We start from the raw sequence: 27,622 nt of genomic DNA, 5'->3' as shown, positions 1-27,622 counted from the left end.
CTACCACCTGCCTGTCCTCCCTCACACGCTGTCTACTAGCTTTCTCTATTTGTGAACTAACCTCCTCTCCCCTAGTCTCTTCAAATTGATTCCCACCCCCAACCATTCTAGTTTAAAGTCTCCCCATAGCCTTAGCAAATCTCCCCACCAGGATATTGGTACCCCTAGGATTCAAGTGCAACCCGTCCTTTTTGTCCAGGTCACACCTGCCCCAAAAGAGGTCCCAATGATCCAGAAACTTGAATCCCTGCCCCCTGCTCCAATCCCTCAGTCACGCATTTATCCTCCACCTCATTCCATTCCTACTCTCACTGTCACGTAGCACAGGCAGTAATTCGGAGATTATAACCTTTGCAGTCCTTCTTCTCAACTCCCTTCCTAGCTCCCTATATTCTCCTTTCAGGACCTCTTCCCTTTTCCTATCTATGCCATTGGTACATATCTATATGTACCACAACCTCTGGCTCCTCACCCTCTCACTTCAGGATATCTTGGACGCAATCAGAAACATCCTGGACCCTGGCACCAGGGAGACAAACTACCATCCGGGTCTCCTGATTGCATCCACCGAATTGCCTGTCTGAACCCCTGACTATAGAGTCCCCTATTACTACTGCCTTCCTCTTCCTTTCCCTACCCTTCTGAGCTACAGGGCCAGACTCTGTGCCAGAGGCACGGCCACTGTCACTTCCCCCAGGTAGGCTGTCCCCCCCCCCCCCAACAGTACTCAAACAGGAGTACTTATTGTCAAGGGGTACAGCCACAGGGGTACTCTCTAGTACATGACTCTTCCCCTTCCCTCTCCTAACCGTGACCCTCGTTTGCCTCCCGTGGCCCCGAGAGTTACCTGCCTGTACCTACCTGCCTGTAACTCCTCTCTATTGTTACGGATTCAGCAACAATAAATATATGAGTGAGGCAGGGGTTTTTATAACAAACAAAACATTTATTAAACACTGAAAAACACCCCCCCAAAAGTAAACAAACCACTAACGTAACCGGAAATCAGCTGCTGTGCGGCAGCTTAAACAGTTCTTAAAGCAGTAAAGCTTAAACAATTCTTAAAGCGATGTTGCAAAAACAGTTCTTCAAAGTAGTACTTCAAAAGTTCAAAATGCTTACAGTCCATTAAAGGAGAGACTTTTTAGACGATTTAAATTCTCTTTCACGTCGTGTCGTTGCGGTTCCCAGTCAAACTACTTTTCCCACGGAGAATTTACAAAGATGGAAATGAAACGGCTTAAACGGCTTAAACCTTTCCTTGACAAAACTGTTCCCAATCCTTTCTGCTACCATTTGCAGGGGTTAACACAGGCACAGCCAACAAATTCCTTCCGAATGAGGATCAAACAAGGTCAAACCTGTTTCACCGTCAAAATCGACTTTCCTCGATCTTTTAACTCCCGAACTCCGATCTTCACTCTCCACTGATTCTCAACTGGCAGTATTATAAAGAAACTGCTGGCAATGACCTTTTAAACTTTAGGCATTAAATAAAACTCCATCTTTCAACTAAACTGCATCATAACATTGGACCACGCAGTGGCATGAAGTCAAAATGGCAAATCCAGCCACGAACTGCCCCTCTTCACAAGGAGGGGTCCTCCTTTTAAACCCTGTAAAAGAAAACTGTCACCTGACCTCTACTGGCGGGAAAATGACGTCACTCCACCATCATAAGACCACTACCTTAAGTCCAGTATAGCTTCAACACCACTGTCACATAACAAGTACACCACTGTCACGTGTCACGGTTACGTAACACTACCAACCCCTCACTCTCCCTGACCAGATGAAGGTCATCGAGCTGCAGCTCCAGTTCCCTAACCCGGTCCCTCAGGAGCTGCAGCTCGGTGCACCTGGCGCAGATGTGGACATCTGGGAGGCTAGGAGACTCCAGGACCTCCCACATCCGACACCGAGAACAACAAGCTGCCCTCACACTCATAATTCCCCCTTTCCTCAAATAACAGGAAAAATTGAAAACCTACCTTGCCTCACCCATTTCTGCCTAAGCCCATTGAGCCAAAGCCCTTAAGCCTACACCCTGCTCCCAGCTCACTCAGCTGCCTGCAAAACGACGCTGCCCGCTGTATAAGGCCGTGTTCCTTTTGATCCTCTGTCGCTCCAAGGAGAAAAGGCTGAGTTCACTCAACCTATTCTCATAAGGCATGCTCCCCAATCCAGGCAACATCCTTGTAAATCTCCTCTGCACCCTTTCTATGGTTTCCACATCCTTCCTGTAGTGAGGCGACCAGAACTGAGCACAGTACTCCAAGTGGGGTCTAACTGAGGTCTTATATAGCTGTGGATACGACCCAGTCCATCACAGGTAAAGCCCTCCCAACCACTGAGCCCATCTACATGGAGTGTTGTCACAGGAAAGCAGCATCCATCATCAGGGATCTATCACCTAGGCTATGCACTCTTCTCACTGCTGACATCAGGAAGGTGGTACAGGAGCCTCAGAAGTCACACCGCCAGGTATAGAAACAGTTACTACCCCTCAACCATCAGGCTGTTGAACCAGTGGGGATAACTTCACTCAAATTCACTTCCCCATCATTGGAATGTTCCCACAATTTATGGAGTCACTTTCAAGGCCCCTTCATCTCATGTTCTCAATATTTATTGTTTATTTATTATTTCTTTCTTTTTATATTTGCACACTTTGTTCTCTTTTACACAAGAGTTGAATGCCCAAGTTGGTGCAGTCTTTCATTGATTCTATTATGGCTAATAATCTTTTATGGATTTATTGAGAATGCCCACAAGAAAAAGAATCTCAGGGTTGTATATGGTAACTTTGAACTTTTGTACTGTGCGGAATGTTCTCTACCTGTTTCTTTTGGTAGGTGTCACCATGGTGAAGGTAGCTCATTGTGTATTCGATGGCTTTTTCATCTTTGCTGTTGAGGTAGCAAACACAAGCTGCAGCCTGCACTGGGACTGTGTCCTGGGAATGAGGAGCTGCCATCAACCACGTTAACACTGAAACCAACTTCTCCTTAGTTTTCAACTCCAGCTCCTGAAAAGACAGCAAGACAAGGTACAGTTGTGCATTATTCAGGTACAAGATGAAACATAATGCCCTGAACCATGAACTTACAATGCACTGTGACTGCCCAGCCAGCTTCCCTTCCACCGATAGTTAAAACATTAACCTGACCTCACTCAGCCTGGAGCTCAGACCCAGCTTCCCTTCCACCGATAGTTAAAACATTAACCTGACGTCACTCAGCCTGGAGCTCAGACCCAGCTTCCCTTCCACTGATAGTTAAAACATTAACCTGACGTCACTCAGCCTGGAGCACAGACCCAGCTTCCCTTCCACTGATAGTTAAAACATTAACCTGACGTCACTCAGCCTGGAGCACAGACCCAGCTTCCCTTCCACTGATAGTTAAAACATTAACCTGACCTCACTCAGCCTGGAGCTCAGACCCAGCTTCCCTTCCACCGATAGTTAAAACATTAACCTGACCTCACTCAGCCTGGAGCACAGACCCAGCTTCCCTTCCACTGATAGTTAAAACATTAACCTGACCTCACTCAGCCTGGAGCTCAGACCCAGCTTCCCTTCCACTGATAGTTAAAACATTAACCTGACCTCACTCAGCCTGGAGCGCAGACCCAGCTTCCCTTCCACCGATAGTTAAAACATTAACCTGACCTCACTCAGCCTGGAGCGCAGACCCAGCTTCCCTTCCACTGATAGTTAAAACATTAACCTGACCTCACTCAGCCTGGAGCTCAGACCCAGCTTCCCTTCCACTGATAGTTAAAACATTAACCTGACCTCACTCAGCCTGGAGCGCAGACCCAGCTTCCCTTCCACCGATAGTTAAAACATTAACCTGACCTCACTCAGCCTGGAGCTCAGACCCAGCTTCCCTTCCACTGATAGTTAAAACATTAACCTGACCTCACTCAGCCTGGAGCGCAGACCCAGCTTCCCTTCCACCGATAGTTAAAACATTAACCTGACCTCACTCAGCCTGGAGCTCAGACCCAGCTTCCCTTCCACTGATAGTTAAAACATTAACCTGACCTCACTCAGCCTGGAGCTCAGACCCAGCTTCCCTTCCACTGATAGTTAAAACATTAACCTGACCTCACTCAGCCTGGAGCGCAGACCCAGCTTCCCTTCCACCGATAGTTAAAACATTAACCTGACCTCACTCAGCCTGGAGCGCAGACCCAGCTTCCCTTCCACCGATAGTTAAAACATTAACCTGACCTCACTCAGCCTGGAGCGCAGACCCAGCTTCCCTTCCACCGATAGTTAAAACATTAACCTGACCTCACTCAGCCTGGAGCGCAGACCCAGCTTCCCTTCCACCGATAGTTAAAACATTAACCTGACCTCACTCAGCCTGGAGCTCAGACCCAGCTTCCCTTCCACCGATAGTTAAAACATTAACCTGACCTCACTCAGCCTGGAGCTCAGACCCAGCTTCCCTTCCACTGATAGTTAAAACATTAACCTGACCTCACTCAGCCTGGAGCTCAGACCCAGCTTCCCTTCCACTGATAGTTAAAACATTAACCTGACCTCACTCAGCCTGGAGCGCAGACCCAGCTTCCCTTCCACCGATAGTTAAAACATTAACCTGACCTCACTCAGCCTGGAGCGCAGACCCAGCTTCCCTTCCACCGATAGTTAAAACATTAACCTGACCTCACTCAGCCTGGAGCGCAGACCCAGCTTCCCTTCCACCGATAGTTAAAACATTAACCTGACCTCACTCAGCCTGGAGCTCAGACCCAGCTTCCCTTCCACTGATAGTTAAAACATTAACCTGACCTCACTCAGCCTGGAGCTCAGACCCAGCTTCCCTTCCACTGATAGTTAAAACATTAACCTGACCTCACTCAGCCTGGAGCGCAGACCCAGCTTCCCTTCCACCGAAAGTTAAAACATTAACCTGACCTCACTCAGCCTGGAGCTCAGACCCAGCTTCCCTTCCACCGATAGTTAAAACATTAACCTGACCTCACTCAGCCTGGAGCGCAGACCCAGCTTCCCTTCTACTGATAGTTAAAACATTAACCTGACCTCACTCAGCCTGGAGCTCAGACCCAGCTTCCCTTCCACTGATAGTTAAAACATTAACCTGACCTCACTCAGCCTGGAGCGCAGACCCAGCTTCCCTTCCACCGATAGTTAAAACATTAACTTGACCTCACTCAGCCTGGAGCTCAGACCCAGCTTCCCTTCCACTGATAGTTAAAACATTAACCTGACCTCACTCAGCCTGGAGCTCAGACCCAGCTTCCCTTCCACTGATAGTTAAAACATTAACCTGACCTCAATCAGCCTGGAGCTCAGACCCAGCTTCCCTTCCACTGATAGTTAAAACATTAACCTGACCTCACTCAGCCTGGAGCTCAGACCCAGCTTCCCTTCCACCGATAGTTAAAACATTAACCTGACCTCACTCAGCCTGGAGCTCAGACCCAGCTTCCCTTCCACTGATAGTTAAAACATTAACCTGACCTCACTCAGCCTGGAGCTCAGACCCAGCTTCCCTTCCACTGATAGTTAAAACATTAACCTGACCTCACTCAGCCTGGAGCTCAGACCCAGCTTCCCTTCCACCGATAGTTAAAACATTAACCTGACCTCACTCAGCCTGGAGCTCAGACCCAGCTTCCCTTCCACCGATAGTTAAAACATTAACCTGACCTCACTCAGCCTGGAGCGCAGACCCAGCTTCCCTTCCACTGATAGTTAAAACATTAACCTGACCTCACTCAGCCTGGAGCGCAGAAAGAAACCTTCCTCAGACCCATGAAACAGTAATGAGGAATCGTAGTAATGGGGAGGTTGTGGTGAACTAGATATACCTGTCTGACTGCTCCTGTGGCTCCTCCCACAGACCCCTGTATAAAGGCGACTGTGGTCTGCTGCTCTCCCTCATTTTCCCAGGATGTAGTGTTGTTTGTTCTTCCAGTCAATAAAGCCGATATCTCACTTCCTAAGTCTCAGCGTGAGTTATTGATGGTGCATCAGAGGTAAAAGAGTGATTGGTGCACTTGGCTGGATTATGCATATGGGTATAAGATGGAGTTTGCTAAAGGTTGAATGCTGTTTTTATAGAACATGTTCAAAAGTAACTTGGAATTAATTTCAGTTAAAACACAGGAAATACGAAAGCTGATTAGTTACAGGAAGATTCAATAGATGGCAGAGCAACATTGACCAGTTCAGCTATCTTGTGTTGTTTATCAGGGGTAACTATTGAATAAGTGAACAACACACTGCAAAGGTACCCTGCTCTCCTTCCTGCCATGCATGGTATACTTTATATCCTAAAAACCTCATCCAAAAGATGTCATCACCAGCACAGGTAAGAGGTTACGCTGCAGCCTCACACAAAGTTAGTTTGCAGCTGGAATACTGTATGCAATTCTGGTCACCATATTGTAGGAAGGTCGTGCCTGTACTGGAGACGGTGCAGAGGAGATTCGCCAGGATGTTGCATTAAGAAGGGGTTAGAGAGACTGCACTTGTTTTCCCTGGAGTGAAGGAGGTTGAAGGGTGACCTGATAGGAGGCATTGATAGGATAGAGAGCCTAAAACTTTTTCTCATGGTAGGAGTGTCAAACACAAGAGGGCAGAGTTTAAGGTGAGAAGTAAGAGATGTAAGGGCCATCTTGGTGAGTGTTTGATATCTAGAATGCACTGCCGGAGTTGAAGGAATCAGAAACAGTAACTGTGCTTGAAAGACAATTAGACAGGCACTTCAATAGGAAAATAATGGAAGAAGATGGACCCAATGCAGAGAAATGGTGGGCATGGAGGTGCTGACCCACTCTGGCAGCCTGCAGCCCTCCCTCATGTAAAGGGTCAGCCTGGCCCTTGTGATCAAACTTCTGGATCTGGACTGTGAGGCCTGGGGCCAAACCACAAGTGCTCTCAAGTCATCCATGCCGTGTCCCATACCTGGTGCTTGGGTTTCTGGACCGAGTCCTGAAGTGACTTTCTCAGGGTGACAATGACGTCTTCCAGAGGCCGGCCGGTTGACTCAGTAAGAATTTCTATCAACTTCAGGACCACCTCCTCTTCCCAGCAACCTGCAGAGGAGACGTCACTGTTAGTACCAGTGATGGCTGCTCTGTTTACTGGTTCCAGCCCTCTGCTTTTCTGTTCTATTCTTCTGGCTTTGGACACAACCAGCTCGACACTAGTCCCGCGCTCCGCAAATGACGTGGGATAGAGTGGAATGGTTAATATTGGAATTCACCCTGACAGCAGATGGCCCTAGATCTCCCTCCCAAAGCCTCACAGCCTCTTAATAGTGCTGTTGTAAGCAGCTCCGAAAATCTTGTCTTTAACTTCTCTGCCGTGCATGTTTATTTGTGTGACTACAGTTCCAGCTTCAGGAATTCCCAAGCCCCTCCCTCAACACTTCCCTGCACATCCAAGAGGAGTGTCCGCAGTCGGACTGAACCCGCGTGCAGTTGCTGGGCCTGCAGGAGAGAGTGCATTGCATGGCTGCAGAGCAATACAGGGGTCTCGGACCTGGTTCCACTCTCAGGGCTGTACTGATACACACTGTAGGCATGAGTTAGGAGGCCAGCAGAGCAAGCAGTGTCCCAGGCCTCAGCTTTCCACCCTGAACTTGTGTGCCAGGTTTAACATCGCCTTCTCTGACAGCTTCATGTGTCAGCAAGTAGTTACAGTCAGGCCCTCCAGTGCTACAATGCATGACTCCACTTTCCAAACGGGCTGGCTACGTTCCTCACCCCTGAGCCTCTGGCAGAATGGCTGCTCTGCTATTGGACTGTGACCCTGGTCAGCTTCCACATGTGACGAACCGTTCCAACTCCCCATTCGGGACTCACAGGCAGCTTGGGGCACTGGTGATCGCAGTACGGCCGTACTAAGTGTAGGCACTCACCCAGTGCGACCAGAGCCTTGGCAGCTTCACCTTGCACCACACAGTCTTTCTCAGTCTGTAACTGAAGTGAACAAACCAGATCATTCCCAGCAGCCACTGCCCGCCCAAGGACCCTATCCCATCCATTTCCACCTCCCCTTGATTTCTCCCGTGCTGATCTTCTCCGTCCCTCGTACGTCCCTGCTCAGCTCTTCTCGATTCCCCATTTCCACTCTCTTTCCTTCCCTCTCAACCCTCACTTTCCACAATCCATTCATCCTCTTCCCCGTCACTGCCCTCCCATTAGTCTTGTCCTCCTAACCCTGTCCAACCATTTCCCTCCCCCTCTGCTGCCTGCCTGTCCTTCCTCAATGCTCTACCCAACTCTGCCTTGCAGCCCTTCACCCATCCATCATCTGGGTGAGGTACAAGCCTATTCCTCAATCCCATGCATTACCTCCAGACTGTGGACAACGGGGTAGTGCCGATACAAGGCCAAGGCCATTTGGCCATCAGACATAGGAACAGAATTAGGTTATTCAGACATTACCTGCTCTGTGATTCTATCATTGCTGATTTATTACCCTTCTTAACTTTATTCTCCTGCCTTCTCCCCATAATCCTCAATAGCCTAACTAATCAAGAAACTATCAACTCATGCTCTAAATATACCTAATGGCTTGGCCTTCACAGCCATTTGTGGCAATGAATTCCAAAGATTCCCCACTCCTTGGCCAAAGTCAATTGAAACGAACAATAGCATTCCGAACCACAAATGAGTTCTCAGAACTGAACTTCTCGGAGTAGGCCGGAGTAGGCCCAAAGCCTGGCTTATCGGTTCATCGTATTAGCGGGCATGGAAAACAGCAGCTGGGGCCGAGTTCTGTGAGTGCCATTACTATCACAAAAGAAAAAGTGCAAGGCAAACTCAAAGGTCTTAAGGTGGATAAATCACCAGGACTAGGTGAACTACATTCCAGAGTCCTGAGAGAGGTTGTTGAAGAGATAACGGATGTATCGGTCATGATCCTTCAAGAATCACTTGATTCTGGCAAGTCCTGGAGGACTGGAAGATTGTAAATGTCACTCCACCCTTTAAGAAGGGAGGAATCAAAAAACGGAAATGATAGGCCAGTTAGCCTAACCTCAGTGGTTGAGAAAGTGTTGGAATCTATTATTAAGGATGAAGTTTTGGGGTACTTGGAGCCTAATAATAAGTCAAAGTAAGCAGGGTTTCTGTAAAAGGAATTCTTGCCTGACAACAATCTGTTAGAGTTCATCGAGGAAGTAACCAGCAGGGTGGACAAAGGAGAGTCAGTAGATGTCATTTATTTGGATTTTCTAAAGACATTTTATAAGGTGCTACACATGAGGCTGCTGAACAAGATAAAATCCTATGGAGTTACACGAAAGATACTGGCATGGATAGAGGAATAGCTGACAGGCACTTGGCAGAAAGTGGGAATAAAGATGGTCATTTCTGGGTGGCTGCCAGTGACTAGCTACTTTTCACATTGCTTGGCAATGATTTGGATAATGGAATTGATGGCTTTGTGGCAAAGTTTGTGGATGATACGAAGATAGGTGGAGGGGTGGGTCGTGCTGAGGAAGCAATGTGATTGCAGCAGGACTTGGACAAATTGGAAGAATGGGCAAAAAAGTGGCAGATGGAATACAGTGTTGGGAAATGTATGAGAATGCATTTTGGTAAAAGGAACAATAGTGCAGACTATTATCTAAAAAGGGGAGGAAATTTGAACATCAGAGGTGCAGAGGGACTTGGGAGTCCTTGTGCAAGACTCCCAGAAAGTTAATTTACAGGTTGAGTCTGTGGTAGAGAAGGCAAATGCAATGCTGGCATTTATTTTGAGGGGAATAGAATATAAAAACAAGGAGATATTGCTGATGCTTTATAACACAATAGTCAGGCTGCACTTCGAATTTTGGGCCCAATATCCCATATCCGTTTGTCAACAGTTTTGGGCTCCATATCTCGGAAAGGATGTATTATCATTGCTGAGTCCAGAGGAGGTTCACAAGAATGATTCCAGGAATAAAAGGGTTAACATATGAAGAGTGTTTGGCAGCTTTGGGCCTGTACTCATTGAAATACAGAAGAATGCGTGGGAATCTCATTGAAACATGCCGAATATCGAAAAGACTAGATAGGGTGGATGTGGAGAGGATGTTTCCTTTGGTGGGGGTATCCAGAATTAGAGGTCACAGCCTCAAAATTGAGGGTTGGCCTTTTAGAACAGAGGTAATGAGTAATTTTTTTAAAAATGAGTAGTGAATTTGTGGTGAAGTCTGTGGGTATATTTAAAGTAGAAGTTGATAGTTTCTTGATTGGTCAGGCTATCAAAGGATATGGCGAGAAGGCAGGTGTATGGGGTTGACTGGGAGCCAGGATCAGCCATGATGGAATGGTGGAGCAGACTTGATGGGCAGAATGGCTTATTTCTGCTCCTATGTCTTATGGCCTTCATAGCCCCAGTGATATGGAGATGACCATCGCAGGGAAGGAGCAAAATTGGCTCTTGTCCCAACCGACACCCTGTCTTTACAGTTTACCTGGGCCAGTGGTTAAATTACTCCAGGACGGAATAGCAGAAAGCTCAGTGCCCTAGAGAGATGAGTGGACATTGTAGAGAACGAGTGAAATCGGCTTTCTCCTCTGATCTGGGCTAGCATTTAAATCATCTAAACAGTACATTGTACCTCGTACTAGGATCTAGGCACTGCTGCTGCAAAAGGCCCCAGGCCTTGAACACACTGCTCAACAACTCTCTCTGGGCCCAGCGGCCCAAAGCCTCTCTCGAGCTCTTCAATCAGCTCTGCGCCCAGAACAACCTGACCTCACTCCCGGGCCAGCTATATGGGCATTGGAAATATCTGCGTTGATTCATCCCCCAAACTCACCTCGTTTGCCCCTTCACTGTTGCAGCAATAATTTAACACAATTTACCTCAGAATAAACTAACTTTAGTGATTTTTTTAGTTGGATTGCTTAGCTCTTTGACTACCAAGGAGCTACTGCACACGTTTGGTAGTACTAGCTTAACCAGGATTTAAATACATACCATGTTGTACAGAGCCGATACTACCTCCTTATTGGTGCAGTTAAGACACTTCAGAGCCTGTTGGACAAAGCAATAAAATACAACTTATTATATAAAGTGAGGAGTAAGTTAGAGATCTGAAAGTAAAAGAAATGCAGATGCATAGTTCTTTTAAAAAGTGACAGATTAGCTCATGGTGATGTTGAAATGGTCCTGGGTGTACGCAAGTCACTGCAAGCGAACTTACAGGGCTAGCCAGTGATTATAAAGACCAATGAAATTGTGATCTTAATCATGAGAGGATTTGAAAACGTCTTCCTGAAATGGTCTGAGGAGGACTGGGTGCAGTTTGGGCTGCTTACTGACAGAGGAGGTACGTGCCACCAAAGGAATGTGGTGAAGCTCACTGGGCTGATTACTCAGACTGAGTAGGATGTTGAGAGAGGAGACCTATAAAGAGTCTACAAAGTTATTTCAGAACTCTACACGTCGGATGTAGGTATGTGTTTTCTCTGACCGAGGAATCTAGGAGCAGGGATGTGGATGAGGGGAAGGACCTGCAGAATGCAGACGGAAATTCTCTGCACTCAGAGGGCAGTGAATTGAGTCACTGAGTTTGTCAAGACAAAATGATTTTAGATATCAGGGGACATGAGGGGTTTGGGATAATGCAGGGCAACAGCATTAAGGTGAATCTCTGGCAGAGCAGATGGGCCTAATGGTTTACTCTGTGACATATGGCAAGAAATTCCACAAATTCACCACCCTTTGGCTAGAGAAATTACTCCACATCTGTTTTGAAAGGATGTCTCTCTATCCTGAGGCTCCCCCACCATGGGAAACATCCTTTCCACAACTACTCTGTCTAGGCCTTTCAACATTCGAAAGGTTTCAGTGAGATCCCCCCCCCCCCCCCCCATCCTTCTAAATTCCAGTGAGTACAGACCCAGAGCCATCACACGTTTCTCGTCTGATAACCCTTTCATTCCTGGAATTATCCTTGTGAACCTCCTCTGGACCGTCTCCAATGCCAGCACATCTTTTCTAAGATGAGGAGCCCAGAACTGTTCACAAGGCTCAAGGTGAGTCCTCACCCGTGCCTCATAAGGCTTCAGCATCACATCCTTGCTCTTGTATTTTGCTACGTTCATTTTACCCTCTACCCTCACAAGCTTTCCAGGCCTGCTGCAGTGAAGCATCTCCATAGCATGATACAGCCACCACCATGGTAGAGATAATGTGTTTCTGATGATGTGTGATGTTTGGCTTACACATAACATTTAGTCTGATGGCCAAAAAGCTCGATTTTGGTTTCATTAGACCATAGAACCTTTTTCCAGCTGCCATCAGCTGGAAAACTCTAGCTGAGATTTCATGTGAGTTTCTCTTTGTCACTCTCCCATAAAGCTGTGACTGGTGAAGCTCCTGGGTAACAGTTGTTGTATGCACAGTCTCTCCCATCTCAGCCACTGAAGCTTGTAACTCCTCCTGGTGGCCTCCCTCACTAGTCCCTTTCTTGCACAGTCACTCAGTTTTTGAGGACGGCCTGCTCTGGGCAGGTTTACAGCTGTGCCGATGATTAACATAACTGTACACCAGGGGATATTCAGTGACCTGGAAATCTTCTTGTATCCATCTCCTGACTTATGCTTTTCAATAAAGTTCTCAGAGAGATGCTTGGAGTGTGCTTTTGACTTCATGGTGTAGTTTTTGCCAGGATACTGACTCACCAGCAGTTGAACCTTCCAGATACAGGTGTATTTTTACTACAATCAATTGAAACACCCTGACTGAACATAGATGATCTCCATTTAATTAATTATGTGACTTCCAAAACCAATTGGCCGCACCAGTGATGATTTGGTGTATCATATGATAGGGGTGAATACCATGCAATCAATTATTTTGTGTTTTATATTTGTAATTAATATAAATCACTTTTCAGAGATCTGTTTTCACTTTGGAAAGGTAGTAACAGGGGTCAACAAAATGGTGGATGTACTGAATATGCATTTTGCATCAGTCTTCACTGTAGAAGACACTAGCAATATGGTGGAAGATCCAGGTGTCAGGGGCCATGAAGTGAGTGAAGTTACCACAACTAGAGAGAAGGTTCTTGGGAAACTGAAAGGTCTGAAGGTAGATAAGTCACCTGGACCAGATGGACTACACCCTAGAGTTCTGAATGAGGTGGCTGAAGAGATCGTGGCAGCATTAGTAATGACCTTTCAAAAATCACTAGATTCGGGAATGGTTCTAGAAGACTGGAAAATTGCAAATGTCACTCTACATTTCAAGACAGACAGACAGACAGACATACTTTATTGATCCCGAGGGAAATTGGGTTTCGTTACAGTCGCACCAATCAAGAATGGTGTAGAAATATAGTGATATAAAACCATAAATAATTAAATAAAAATAAGTTAATCATGCCAAGTGGAAATAAGTCCAGGAACAGCCTATTGGCTCAGGGTGTCTGACACTCTGAGGGAGGAGTTGTAAAGTTTGATGGCCACAGGCAGGAATGACTTCCTATGCCGCTCAGTGTTACATCTCGGTGGAATGAGTCTCTGGCTGAATGTACTCCTGTGCCTAACCAGTACATTATGGAATGGATGGGAGTCATTGTCCAAGATGGCATGCAACTTGGACAGCATCCTCTTTTCAGGCACCACCGTCAGAGAGTCCAGTTCCACCCCTACAACATCACTGTCCTTACGAATGAGTTTGTTGATTCTGTTGGTGTCTGCTACCCTCAGCCTGCTGCCCCAGCACACACCAGCAAACATGATAGCACTGGCCACCACAGCCTCGTAGAACATCCTCAGCATCTTCCAGCAGATGTTAAAGGACCTCAGTCTCCTCAGGAAGTGGAGACGGCTCTGACCCTTCTTGTAGACAGCCTCAGTGATCTTTGACCAGTCCAGTTTATTGTCAATTCGTATCCCCAGGTATTTGTAATCCTCCACTATGTCCACACATAGTCCACTCTTGGATGGAAACATGGGTGACCAGTGCCTTAGCCCTCCTCAGATCCACCACCAGCTCCTTAGTCTTTTTCACATTAAGCTGCAGATGATTCTGCTCACACCATGTGACAAAGTTTCCCACCGTAGCCCTGTACTCAGCCTCATCTCCCTTGTTGATGCATCCAACTATGGCAGAGTCATCAGAAAACTTCTGAAGATGGCAAGACTCTGTGCAGTAGTTGAAGTCAACAAGGGAGAGAGGCAGAAGAAAGGAAACTATAGGCCAGTTAGTCTGACCTCAGTGGTTGGGAAGATGTTGGGGTCAATTATTAAGAATGAGGTCTCAGGGGACTCGGAGGCAGATGACAAAATGGGCCGTAGTCAGCAAGGATTCCTCAAGAGAAAATCTTGCCTGGTAAATCTGTTGGAATTATTTAAAGAAGTAACAAGCAGGTTTGACAAATGAGAATTGGTTGATGTTGTGTACTTGCATTTTCAGAAGGCCTTTGACAAGAGGCTGCTTAACAAGCTATAAGCCCATGGTATTACAGGAAAGATTCTAGCATGGATAAAGCAGTGGCTGATTGGCAAGAAGCAAAGATTGGGAATAAAGGGAGCCTTCTCTGACTGTCTGCTGGTGACTAGTGGTTTTCTACAGGGGTCTGTATTGGAACCAATTCTTTTTACGTTATATGCCAATAATTTGGATGATGGAATTGCTGGCTTTGTTGCTAAGTTTACAGATGATATGAGGATAGGTGGAGGGGCAGGTAGTTTTGAGGAAGTAGAGAGTACAGAAGGACTTCAACACATCAGGAGAATGGACAAAGTAATGGCAGATGTAATACAGTGTTGGAAAGTGTATGGTCATGCACGTTGGTAGAAGAAATGAAAGGGTTGACTATTTTATAAATGGAAAGAAAACACAAAAAACTGAGGTGCAGAGGGACTTAGGAGTCCTTGTGCAGGATTCCCTGAAGGTTAATTTGCAGGTTGAGTCTGTGGTGAGGAAGGCAAATGCAATGTTAGCATTCATTTCAAAAGGACTAGAATATAAAGCAAGGATGTAATGTTGAGACTTCATAAAGCACTGGTGAGGCCTCACTTGGAGTGTTGTGAGCAGTTTTTGGGCCTCTTATCTTAGAAAGGATTTACTGAAGCTGGAGAGAGTTCAAACGATGTTCACAAAAATAATTCTATGTTTGAACGGTTTGTCATATGAAGAATGTTTGATGGCTCTGGGCCTGTATTCTCTGGAATTCAGAAGAAAGAGGGGTGACCTCATTGAAACTTACTGAATGGTGAAAGGCCTCAATAGAGTGGATGTGGAGAAGATGTTTCCTGTTACAGGAGAGTTAAGAATAAGAGGACACAGCCTTAGAATAGAGGGTCATCATTTTAGAATGGAGATGAGGAGGAGTTTCCTTAGTCAGAATGGTGAATCTGTGGGATTCTTCGCCACAGGTAGCTGTGAAAGCCATCTTTATAGATATTTAAGTCAGAACTTGACAGATTTTTGATTGGTCAGGGGATGACAGGATACGGGGAGAAGAAGATTCTGGCTGAGAGGAAAATTGGATCAGCCATGATGAAATGGTGGAGAGAACTCGATGCGCTAAATGGCCTAATTCTGCTCCTATATGTTATGGTCTGACCATTGGAGGTGAGGACTGAACCTGACACCAGCTGGAACAGTGAGGAAGCAGCCCTCTTTACAATGCCACTCGGCCACTTCGTTTTCTGCTGTACATCAAAGTAAACTCACAAAGCCCAGTGTGGCCTATATACTATTTTTTTAAAAATAGACACCAACAGTACATATTATAACTCATTTATATGTTACTGGATGTGCAAATCCCTAGCGTGAGTTATGTGAACACACTGACCATATGACCATAAGAACATCCGACATAGGAGCAGAATTAGGTCATTTGGCCTGTCAAGTCTACTCGGCCATTCAATCATGGCTGATCCTTTTTTCCCTTCTCAACCCCACTCCCCGGCCTTCTCCCCGTAACCTTTGATGCCATGTCCAATCAAAAATCTATTAATCTCTTCCTTAAATACACCCAGCGACCTGGCCTCCACAGCTGCACGTGGCAACAAATTCCACAAATTCATCACCCTTTGGTTTAAAGAAATTTCTCCACATCTCTGTTTTGAAAGGGTGCCCCTCTATCTTGAGGCTGTGCCCTCTTGTCCTGGACTCTCCCACCATGGGAAACATCTTTTCCACATCTACTCTGCCTAGGCCTTTCAACAATTGAAAGGTTCCAATGAGATCCCCCCTCATCCTTCTGAATTCCAGTGAGTACAGATCCAGAGCTATCAAATGTTCCTCGTATGATAATCATTTCATTCCTAGAATCATCCTTGTGAACCTCCTCTGGACCCTCTCCAATGCCAGCACATCTTTTCTAAGATGAGGAGCCCAAAACTGTTCACAATACTCAAGGTGAGGCCTCACCAGCGCCTCAGCATCACATCCTTGCTCTTGTATTCTAAACCTCATGAAATGAATGCTAACATGATATTTGCCTTCCTCACCACTGACACAACCTGCAAGCTAACCTTTAGGGTATTAACTGGTCCATAAAATTATAGTGAGCACAGTATTACTTACGGCTTTCTCTTCGCAACGAAGGAGGATGAGGCCACTTGATTGAGGTGTATAAGATTATCAGAGGCATAGATAGTCTGGATAATCAATGCCTTTTTCCTGGATGGCAATGGCAAATTTTAAGGTGAGTGGAGAAAAGTTTCAGAGAGATGTCAAAGGTAGTTTTTGTTTACACAAAGTGATGGGTGTCTGGAACACACTGCCAGGGGTGGTGGCAGAGGCTGATACATTAAAGGTATTTCAGAGACTCTTAGATAGGCTTATGGCTGAAAGAAAAATGGAGTGGAATGGTCTGTGGAGGGAAGTGATGGATTCATCATGAAGTACAGTAGATTAAAAGGTTGGCACAGCATAGAGGTCCAAAGAGCTCAGACTATGTTCTATTTACAACTACATTATAGCAAATTTTATATTATAAATGTATAATATTATTTGTATATATATATATATTTATATATTTCAATTAGTATAGTAAAATAAAACTATAAATCCATAATATTGTAATATTCATCAAGGACGTTAATCCACACTATAGTATAGAAACAGGAAACAATACAATCCACGAAATTGTATCTATTTAGTTTCAGGAGATAAACCCATATACTATACAAGCTGTGTATAATAGTTTTGGACAGCCAGTCAAATAGGAAAAGTGGGAACACAATGTTCCAGTGAAGAAAGTGGCAAGCATTGTGATCTGGTAACACTTCCAACAAATTCTATCCAGTATTATACAAGGCTCATGAATCACATGAAGTGTTTTTCGTACATTATTTCTAGATGGTCACAGCAGTACTCAGACAGAACAGAATGGAGATCTTGTCTACTGAGTCTATATGGGTGGAACTGAAGAATAAGAAAGGGATGGCAGTGTTAATTGGATTATATTATAGACCACCCACTCATCAATAGGATTTAGAGGAGAGATCACAGACAGTTACAAAAAACATAAGGTTGTGATAGTAGGTGATTTTAACTTTCCAGATATTGACTGGGGCATTGATACTGCAAAAGGTTTGGATGGGATAGAGTTTCCAAATCAATTTAGAAAAGCCTTCTAAATCAACATACAGAAGTCCCAAATGGAGTGAAAATGCTGGATCTCGTGTTAGACAATGAAAAAGGGCAGGTAACAGAACTGTGTGTTGAGGGGGTGGGGGAAGAACTTTGGATCTAGTGATCATAGTTTCATTAGTTTCAAGATAACTATGAAGGATAGGTTTGGCCCTTGGTTTGAGATTCTAAATTGGTGAAAGGTCAATTTTGATGGCATCAGAAAGGATCTGGAAAGCATGGATTGCGATAGATTGTTTTCTGGCAAAGGTGTGCTTGCTAAGTGGAAGGACTTCAAATGTAAAATTTTGAGAGTACAGAGTTTGTATGTTCCTTTCAAAATAAAAGGCAAGGCTAACAGGTTTAGGGAACCTTAGTTTTTGAGAGATATTGAGGCCCTGGTTAAGAAGAAGGAGGTGCGTAGGAAGGAACAAATGAGGTACTTGAGGTGTATAAGAAATGAAAGAGAACACAAGAGAAAAATCAGAAGAGCTAAAGGAAGGCATGAGGTTGCTATAGCAGACAAGGTGAAGAACCCCAAGGGTTTCTTCAGATATATTAAGAACAAAAGGATAACAAGGACAAAATTGAAAATAGAAGAGATTCTGCAGATGTTGAAAATCCAGAGCAACACAGACAGAAACCTGGAAAAACCCAGCAGGTCAGGCAGAACCTGATGATGGGGCTCAGCCTGAAATCTCAACTGTTTATTCATTTTCAATGATGCTGCCTGACCTGCTGAGTTCCTCCAGGTTTTTGTCTGTGTTGTAAGGTATGTTGTGAGGTACCTCTTGAAGGTATGTGTGGTCATCTATGCATAGAGCCAAAAGAGTTGGGGAAGATCTTAAATGAATTTTTTTGCATCTGTATTTACTCTGGATTTGGATGCAGAGTTTATAGAACTCAGACAAAACAGCAGTGAATTTGAGGACCATATATTGCTTGCGGAGGAGATGGTGCTTGCTGTCTTGAGACAAATTACAGTAGATAAATCCCCAAGGCCTGACAAGATATTTCTTCAAATCTTATGGGAGGCTAGTGCAGAAATTGCAGGGGCCCTAGCAAGATATTTAAAGAGTCCCTCAGTGAGGTGCCAGATAACTGAAGGGTGGTTAATGTTTCATTGTTTAAGAAAGGCTCTAATAATAAGCTGGGAAATTATAGTCAGGTGAGTCTGACATCAATAATGAGTAGTTTATTGGAAGGTACTTAAAGGGTCAGGATATATAAATATTTGGATAGATATTCAGGATATTCAACATGGCTGATGGGCTGTGTCTAACCAATCTTATAGGGTTTTTTGAGGAAGTTACTAAAAAAGTTGATGAAGAAAAATCAGTGGAGCCTTCCCCTCAAATCATCTGTACACTGTGCTATCATGGACTTTAGCAAGGTCTTTAACAAAATCCCGCATGGAAATTTGGTTAGAGAGTTCAGTTGCTTGACATTCAGGATGAACTATTAAACTGGATTTGACATTGGCTTCATGGAAGAAGCCAGGGAGAGGTAGTAGAAGGATTCCTCTCTGATTGGAAGCCAATGAAAGTGGTGTGCTTCATGGATCAGTATTGGGGCCATCGTTCATTTGTCATCCACATCAACGATCTGAATGATAATGTGGTAAATGACAGGCACATTTGTGGATGACACCAAGACTGGAGGAGTAGTGAACAGCAGCAAAGGCTGTTAAAACTTTCAGTGGCACCTGGACCGGCTGGAAAAATGCAGATGGAATTTACTGTTGACAAATGTAAGGTGCTGCACTTTGGGAGGACAAACCAGGGTAGGACTTACACAATGAACTGTAGGCGGCTGAGAAGTGTGGTAGAAGAAGGGCTCTAGAAACTTGGATCCATGATTTCTTGAAAGTGACATCACAAGTAGATAGGGTTGTAAAGAGAGCTTTTGGCATATTGACCTTTATAAATCAAAGTATTTAGTACCACTGCGCTCAAACAGTGTGGTCCAAGGCTGAGCAACCTTCTGTCTCAGAATCAGTAGCTTCTGCCCTCATTTGCAATGCCTATATCTCACTCCATAACTCTAGCTGATTCACTACCACTGTAGTACCAGAGATTGGGGAGGCTACCACACATCAGCCTGGTCAGCTTCAGAACCCAAGCCTCAGAGGTGAAAGGTCAGTGAACAACCCATTATACCAGACAGCTCTGCATAGGATCATCTTCAATAATCTATTCACATTTTGAATGTATTCATCGTTATAGTAAATTACATTTTGGAACTTGCCTTAACAGCATCTTTTCTCTCAAGGATGACGGAAGAATTTAAGCTACATATAAGGTCCTAAATTTAAAACAAAAATGTAAATGATAATGAGATATGCTGCTGAGCTGGAATTTATTTTAAGTTTGGCAAGACGCCTCCACTTGATTCTCTTGTATGATTGCTTTTGTTGAATGAAGATCCATTATATCTACAGCTCTATACTCTGAACGGCACTGTTAAAGTCACAACACAATTGAGCAGGAAACCAATGTATGTTTAAAGACACTCACTTAGCCTTTCCCTCAAATCATCTGTACATTGTGCTATCATAGATTCACCCACCGGCCTCTGTTCCTTCCACAGCCCATGTATATCCTGTCTGTTTATAGAATCTCCTTCCACAGCCCATGTATATCCTGTCTGTTTATCAAATCTCCTTCCACAGCCCATGTATATCCTGTCTGTTTATCAAATCTCCTTCCATAGCCCATGTATATCCTGTCTGTTTATAGAATCTCCTACCACAGCCCATGTGTATCCTGTCTGTTTATCAAATCTCCTTCCACAGCCCATGTATATCCTGTCTGTTTATAGAATCTCCTTCCACAGCCCATGTATATCCTGTCTGTTTATAGAATCTCCTTCCACAGCCCATGTATATCCTGTCTGTTTATCAAATCTCCTTCCACAGCCCATGTATATCCTGTCTGTTTATAGAATCTCCTTCCACAGCCCATGTATATCCTGTCTGTTTATAGAATCTCCTTCCACAGCCCATGTATATCCTGTCTGTTTATAGAATCTCCTTCCACAGCCCATGTATATCCTGTCTGTTTATAGAATCTCCTTCCACAGCCCATGTATATCCTGTCTGTTTATAGAATCTCCTTCCACAGCCCATGTATATCCTGTCTGTTTATCAAATCTCCTTCCACAGCCCATGTATATCCTGTCTGTTTATCAAATCTCCTTCCATAGCCCATGTATATCCTGTCTGTTTATAGAATCTCCTACCACAGCCCATGTGTATCCTGTCTGTTTATCAAATCTCCTTCCACAGCCCATGTATATCCTGTCTGTTTATAGAATCTCCTTCCACAGCCCATGTATATCCTGTCTGTTTATAGAATCTCCTTCCACAGCCCATGTATATCCTGTCTGTTTATCAAATCTCCTTCCACAGCCCATGTATATCCTGTCTGTTTATAGAATCTCCTTCCACAGCCCATGTATATCCTGTCTGTTTATAGAATCTCCTTCCACAGCCCATGTATATCCTGTCTGTTTATAGAATCTCCTTCCACAGCCCATGTATATCCTGTCTGTTTATAGAATCTCCTTCCACAGCCCATGTATATCCTGTCTGTTTATAGAATCTCCTTCCACAGCCCATGTATATCCTGTCTGTTTATCAAATCTCCTTCCACAGCCCATGTATATCCTGTCTGTTTATCAAATCTCCTTCCACAGCCCATGTATATCCTGTCTGTTTATAGAATCTCCTTCCACAGCCCATGTATATCCTGTCTGTTTATAGAATCTCCTTCCACAGCCCATGTATATCCTGTCTGTTTATCAAATCTCCTTCCACAGCCCATGTATATCCTGTCTGTTTATCAAATCTCCTTCCACAGCCCATGTATATCCTGTCTGTTTATCAAATCTCCTTCCACAGCCCATGTATATCCTGTCTGTTTATAGAATCTCCTTCCACAGCCCATGTATATCCTGTCTGTTTATCAAATCTCCTTCCACAGCCCATGTATATCCTGTCTGTTTATCAAATCTCCTTCCACAGCCCATGTATATCCTGTCTGTTTATCAAATCTCCTTCCACAGCCCATGTATATCCTGTCTGTTTATAGAATCTCCTTCCACAGCCCATGTATATCCTGTCTGTTTATAGAATCTCCTTCCACAGCCCATGTATATCCTGTCTGTTTATCAAATCTCCTTCCACAGCCCATGTGTATCCTGTCTGTTTATCAAATCTCCTTCCACAGCCCATGTATATCCTGTCTGTTTATCAAATCTCCTTCCACAGCCCATGTATATCCTGTCTGTTTATCAAATCTCCTTCCACAGCCCATGTATATCCTGTCTGTTTATAGAATCTCCTTCCACAGCCCATGTATATCCTGTCTGTTTATCAAATCTCCTTCCACAGCCCATGTATATCCTGTCTGTTTATCGAATCTCCTTCCACAGCCCATGTATATCCTGTCTGTTTATCAAATCTCCTTCCACAGCCCATGTGTATCCTGTCTGTTTATCAAATCTCCTTCCACAGCCCATGTATATCCTGTCTGTTTATCGAATCTCCTTCCACAGCCCATGTATATCCTGTCTGTTTATCAAATCTCCTTCCACAGCCCATGTATATCCTGTCTGTTTATAGAATCTCCTTCCACAGCCCATGTATATCCTGTCTGTTTATAGAATCTCCTTCCACAGCCCATGTATATCCTGTCTGTTTATAGAATCTCCTTCCACAGCCCATGTATATCCTGTCTGTTTATCAAATCTCCTTCCACAGCCCATGTATATCCTGTCTGTTTATCAAATCTCCTTCCACAGCCCATGTATATCCTGTCTGTTTATAGAATCTCCTTCCACAGCCCATGTATATCCTGTCTGTTTATAGAATCTCCTTCCACAGCCCATGTATATCCTGTCTGTTTATCAAATCTCCTTCCACAGCCCATGTATATCCTGTCTGTTTATCAAATCTCCTTCCACAGCCCATGTGTATCCTGTCTGTTTATCAAATCTCCTTCCACAGCCCATGTATATCCTGTCTGTTTATAGAATCTCCTTCCACAGCCCATGTATATCCTGTCTGTTTATAGAATCTCCTTCCACAGCCCATGTATATCCTGTCTGTTTATAGAATCTCCTTCCACAGCCCATGTATATCCTGTCTGTTTATAGAATCTCCTTCCACAGCCCATGTATATCCTGTCTGTTTATCAAATCTCCTTCCACAGCCCATGTATATCCTGTCTGTTTATCAAATCTCCTTCCACAGCCCATGTATATCCTGTCTGTTTATCGAATCTCCTTCCACAGCCCATGTATATCCTGTCTGTTTATCAAATCTCCTTCCACAGCCCATGTATATCCTGTCTGTTTATCAAATCTCCTTCCACAGCCCATGTATATCCTGTCTGTTTATCGAATCTCCTTCCACAGCCCATGTATATCCTGTCTGTTTATCAAATCTCCTTCCACAGCCCATGTATATCCTGTCTGTTTATCAAATCTCCTTCCACAGCCCATGTATATCCTGTCTGTTTATAGAATCTCCTTCCACAGCCCATGTATATCCTGTCTGTTTATAGAATCTCCTTCCACAGCCCATGTATATCCTGTCTGTTTATAGAATCTCCTTCCACAGCCCATGTATATCCTGTCTGTTTATCAAATCTCCTTCCACAGCCCATGTATATCCTGTCTGTTTATCAAATCTCCTTCCACAGCCCATGTATATCCTGTCTGTTTATCAAATCTCCTTCCACAGCCCATGTGTATCCTGTCTGTTTATCAAATCTCCTTCCACAGCCCATGTATATCCTGTCTGTTTATCAAATCTCCTTCCACAGCCCATGTATATCCTGTCTGTTTATAGAATCTCCTTCCACAGCCCATGTATATCCTGTCTGTTTATAGAATCTCCTTCCACAGCCCATGTATATCCTGTCTGTTTATAGAATCTCCTTCCACAGCCCATGTATATCCTGTCTGTTTATCAAATCTCCTTCCACAGCCCATGTGTATCCTGTCTGTTTATCAAATCTCCTTCCACAGCCCATGTATATCCTGTCTGTTTATAGAATCTCCTTCCACAGCCCATGTATATCCTGTCTGTTTATAGAATCTCCTTCCACAGCCCATGTATATCCTGTCTGTTTATCAAATCTCCTTCCACAGCCCATGTATATCCTGTCTGTTTATCAAATCTCCTTCCACAGCCCATGTATATCCTGTCTGTTTATCAAATCTCCTTCCACAGCCCATGTATATCCTGTCTGTTTATAGAATCTCCTTCCACAGCCCATGTATATCCTGTCTGTTTATCGAATCTCCTTCCACAGCCCATGTATATCCTGTCTGTTTATCAAATCTCCTTCCACAGCCCATGTATATCCTGTCTGTTTATCAAATCTCCTTCCACAGCCCATGTATATCCTGTCTGTTTATCGAATCTCCTTCCACAGCCCATGTATATCCTGTCTGTTTATCAAATCTCCTTCCACAGCCCATGTGTATCCTGTCTGTTTATCAAATCTCCTTCCACAGCCCATGTATATCCTGTCTGTTTATCAAATCTCCTTCCACAGCCCATGTATATCCTGTCTGTTTATAGAATCTCCTTCCACAGCCCATGTATATCCTGTCTGTTTATCAAATCTCCTTCCACAGCCCATGTATATCCTGTCTGTTTATCGAATCTCCTTCCACAGCCCATGTATATCCTGTCTGTTTATCAAATCTCCTTCCACAGCCCATGTATATCCTGTCTGTTTATCAAATCTCCTTCCACAGCCCATGTATATCCTGTCTGTTTATCGAATCTCCTTCCACAGCCCATGTATATCCTGTCTGTTTATAGAATCTCCTTCCACAGCCCATGTATATCCTGTCTGTTTATAGAATCTCCTTCCACAGCCCATGTATATCCTGTCTGTTTATCAAATCTCCTTCCACAGCCCATGTGTATCCTGTCTGTTTATCAAATCTCCTTCCACAGCCCATGTATATCCTGTCTGTTTATCAAATCTCCTTCCACAGCCCATGTATATCCTGTCTGTTTATAGAATCTCCTTCCACAGCCCATGTGTATCCTGTCTGTTTATAGAATCTCCTTCCACAGCCCATGTATATCCTGTCTGTTTATCAAATCTCCTTCCACAGCCCATGTATATCCTGTCTGTTTATCAAATCTCCTTCCACAGCCCATGTATATCCTGTCTGTTTATAGAATCTCCTTCCACAGCCCATGTATATCCTGTCTGTTTATAGAATCTCCTTCCACAGCCCATGTATATCCTGTCTGTTTATAGAATCTCCTTCCACAGCCCATGTATATCCTGTCTGTTTATAGAATCTCCTTCCACAGCCCATGTATATCCTGTCTGTTTATCGAATCTCCTTCCACAGCCCATGTATATCCTGTCTGTTTATCAAATCTCCTTCCACAGCCCATGTGTATCCTGTCTGTTTATCAAATCTCCTTCCACAGCCCATGTATATCCTGTCTGTTTATAGAATCTCCTTCCACAGCCCATGTATATCCTGTCTGTTTATAGAATCTCCTTCCACAGCCCATGTATATCCTGTCTGTTTATCAAATCTCCTTCCACAGCCCATGTATATCCTGTCTGTTTATCAAATCTCCTTCCACAGCCCATGTGTATCCTGTCTGTTTATCAAATCTCCTTCCACAGCCCATGTATATCCTGTCTGTTTATCAAATCTCCTTCCACAGCCCATGCATATCCTGTCTGTTTATAGAATCTCCTTCCACAGCCCATGTGTATCCTGTCTGTTTATAGAATCTCCTTCCACAGCCCATGTATATCCTGTCTGTTTATCAAATCTCCTTCCACAGCCCATGTATATCCTGTCTGTTTATCAAATCTCCTTCCACAGCCCATGTATATCCTGTCTGTTTATTGAATCTCCTTCCACAGCCCATGTATATCCTGTCTGTTTATTGAATCTCCTTCCACAGCCCATGTATATCCTGTCTGTTTATCAAATCTCCTTCCACAGCCCATGTATATCCTGTCTGTTTATCAAATCTCCTTCCACAGCCCATGTATATCCTGTCTGTTTATCAAATCTCCTTCCACAGCCCATGTGTATCCTGTCTGTTTATCAAATCTCCTTCCACAGCCCATGTATATCCTGTCTGTTTATCAAATCTCCTTCCACAGCCCATGTATATCCTGTCTGTTTATCAAATCTCCTTCCACAGCCCATGTATATCCTGTCTGTTTATCAAATCTCCTTCCACAGCCCATGTGTATCCTGTCTGTTTATCAAATCTCCTTCCACAGCCCATGTGTATCCTGTCTGTTTATCAAATCTCCTTCCACAGCCCATGTATATCCTGTCTGTTTATCAAATCTCCTTCCACAGCCCATGTATATCCTGTCTGTTTATCAAATCTCCTTCCACAGCCCATGTATATCCTGTCTGTTTATAGAATCTCCTTCCACAGCCCATGTATATCCTGTCTGTTTATAGAATCTCCTTCCACAGCCCATGTATATCCTGTCTGTTTATCGAATCTCCTTCCACAGCCCATGTATATCCTGTCTGTTTATAGAATCTCCTTCCACAGCCCATGTATATCCTGTCTGTTTATAGAATCTCCTTCCACAGCCCATGTGTATCCTGTCTGTTTATCAAATCTCCTTCCACAGCCCATGTATATCCTGTCTGTTTATCGAATCTCCTTCCACAGCCCATGTATATCCTGTCTGTTTATAGAATCTCCTTCCACAGCCCATGTGTATCCTGTCTGTTTATCAAATCTCCTTCCACAGCCCATGTATATCCTGTCTGTTTATAGAATCTCCTTCCACAGCCCATGTGTATCCTGTCTGTTTATCAAATCTCCTTCCACAGCCCATGTATATCCTGTCTGTTTATCGAATCTCCTTCCACAGCCCATGTATATCCTGTCTGTTTATAGAATCTCCTTCCACAGCCCATGTATATCCTGTCTGTTTATAGAATCTCCTTCCACAGCCCATGTATATCCTGTCTGTTTATCAAATCTCCTTCCACAGCCCATGTGTATCCTGTCTGTTTATAGAATCTCCTTCCACAGCCCATGTGTATCCTGTCTGTTTATAGAATCTCCTTCCACAGCCCATGTGTATCCTGTCTGTTTATAGAATCTCCTTCCACAGCCCATGTATATCCTGTCTGTTTATCAAATCTCCTTCCACAGCCCATGTATATCCTGTCTGTTTATCGAATCTCCTTCCACAGCCCATGTATATCCTGTCTGTTTATCAAATCTCCTTCCACAGCCCATGTATATCCTGTCTGTTTATCGAATCTCCTTCCACAGCCCATGTATATCCTGTCTGTTTATCAAATCTCCTTCCACAGCCCATGTATATCCTGTCTGTTTATCAAATCTCCTTCCACAGCCCATGTATATCCTGTCTGTTTATCAAATCTCCTTCCACAGCCCATGTATATCCTGTCTGTTTATAGAATCTCCTTCCACAGCCCATGTATATCCTGTCTGTTTATAGAATCTCCTTCCACAGCCCATGTATATCCTGTCTGTTTATAGAATCTCCTTCCACAGCCCATGTATATCCTGTCTGTTTATCAAATCTCCTTCCACAGCCCATGTATATCCTGTCTGTTTATTGAATCTCCTTCCACAGCCCATGTATATCCTGTCTGTTTATCGAATCTCCTTCCACAGCCCATGTATATCCTGTCTGTTTATCAAATCTCCTTCCACAGCCCATGTATATCCTGTCTGTTTATCAAATCTCCTTCCACAGCCCATGTGTATCCTGTCTGTTTATCAAATCTCCTTCCACAGCCCATGTGTATCCTGTCTGTTTATCAAATCTCCTTCCACAGCCCATGTATATCCTGTCTGTTTATCAAATCTCCTTCCACAGCCCATGTGTATCCTGTCTGTTTATCAAATCTCCTTCCACAGCCCATGTATATCCTGTCTGTTTATCGAATCTCCTTCCACAGCCCATGTATATCCTGTCTGTTTATCAAATCTCCTTCCACAGCCCATGTATATCCTGTCTGTTTATC

This window comes from Hemitrygon akajei, chromosome 22 (genome assembly GCF_048418815.1).
Source record: "Hemitrygon akajei chromosome 22, sHemAka1.3, whole genome shotgun sequence".
Classification (NCBI taxonomy): domain Eukaryota; kingdom Metazoa; phylum Chordata; class Chondrichthyes; order Myliobatiformes; family Dasyatidae; genus Hemitrygon; species Hemitrygon akajei.
The sequence above is the reverse complement of the archived record's forward strand: the minus strand, read 5'-3'. Positions refer to the sequence as shown.